Here is a 1,608-nt window from a genome sequence, read left to right as displayed (position 1 = left end):
CGGGGTCTCCTGCATTGCAGGTGGATTCTTTACCAGCTGAGTTAACAGTCAAGCCCAAAATGTACATACTTTAACTTAAAAATACTTTATTGCTAAAAAAAAATGGTAATAATCATCTGAACTTTCAACAATCTTTTTGCAACAGGAACATCAACGATCACTGATCACAAATCACCATAGCAAGAAAAAGTTTGGAACATCTCAAGAATTGCCAAGATGTGAAGTGAGCAAATGCTGTGGGAAAAATGGTGGCCAGAGACGCCTGACACAGGGTTGCCACAAAGCTTCAAGCTGTAAAAACTGCAGTAACTGCAAAGCATGAGAATGTAAAGCATAATAAAATGAGGTATGCCTGAAGTTTGCCAGAACTGCTAATTGATAGCAGGGAAGATGGAAATTTCCTTGTCAAGCTTCAGCATAAACCTTTCCAGAACTGGTTGATGAGATAAAAAAGAAAATGAGTATTTTAATAGAAAGAGGCAGCAATAAAACATTTCTTCTATTTAAATCCAAATACTCTCTTGAAATATCTTTTCCAGCTGGGAAAGCTATTCAAATGTAGTATTAGAATAATCTAACCTTAACACCACATCTGCAAATCACTATATCATAAAATATTAAGCCAAGATTTTAAAAGAGTAATAATGTACTGATAACAAAGCATCAAGTAAAAGCAAAAGGCTCTTATATGGAATAACATACCATGAAATTATTTTAGATATATTGATTATTTTACTTTTTAAATTTTGGGTTTATATTGTGTACAATCTGCTACCATGGGTCACAAATACATAATTCATGTGTATGCAGAAACATTCTTAAGGATGGGTGCACAATTCAAAAAGCAAGATATTAGTTACCTTTCATCATCCCTGTTCCTTGGTTTGGTGTCATCTAAGAATTTAATGACTTTTATTCTCTTCTTTCTTCACTCAATAACTACTTGTTGGGACTTCCCTGGTGGTCTAGTGGCTAAGATTCCGCACTCCTAATGCAAGGGGCCCAGGTTCGATTCCTGGTCAGGGAACTAGATCCCACAACCAAGAGTTTGCATGCCACAACTAAAGATTCAGAAGACTGAGGATCCCTCATGCTGCAACTATAACCCCGATGTAGCCAAGGAAATAAATATTTTAAAAAAACAACAAAACTATTTGTTGAGTGCCTAATATGGTCCAGGTATTGTGCTAGATACAGAGAGGCAGAAATTAAAAATGTAATCCTCACCCACATCAGTAGTTTAAATCCTTTATGAAATATATAAAAATATAAAAGGACTAAACTCCAAACTATCACCTGCTTCTCAATTCCTTCCCTGACCTCCAAATCAGGCCTTTTACCTAGGGAATGATTCCCCATAGGTTGAGAATTTAATTTGAAACTGGCCATTTGAACACCTACTTAGTTTTTATGTGTTTAAATAAACCATGTATGACTCATTTTCTCTTCTTAATATCTGCAAGGTGCTTTTAATGCAATCTTATGTAAATAAACATTACTAATTCAACAAACACTTCCTCTTCAAAGCACTGTGTTAAGACAGGGGGAAGTTTCCAGGTACAAAGACAAAGATATACTGTACTTGCAGGGAGGATTTTATATCCTTGA

General features: G+C 35.4%; 1 non-coding gene across 1 annotated transcript; it reads left to right on the top strand.

The window, feature by feature from the left end:
* The first annotated feature begins 954 nt into the window (after positions 1-954).
* TRNAR-CCU (transfer RNA arginine (anticodon CCU)) lies at positions 955-1,027 on the top strand. The gene has a single exon. It is a non-coding gene; the product is annotated as a tRNA-Arg (tRNA).
* The last annotated feature ends 581 nt before the right edge of the window (positions 1,028-1,608 follow it).

Source organism: Capricornis sumatraensis, chromosome 11 (assembly GCF_032405125.1).
Source record: "Capricornis sumatraensis isolate serow.1 chromosome 11, serow.2, whole genome shotgun sequence".
In the NCBI taxonomy this organism is placed as follows: Eukaryota; Metazoa; Chordata; class Mammalia; order Artiodactyla; family Bovidae; genus Capricornis; species Capricornis sumatraensis.
Note: the sequence above shows the minus strand (reverse complement) of the source record. Positions and strands in the feature narration are given on the sequence as shown.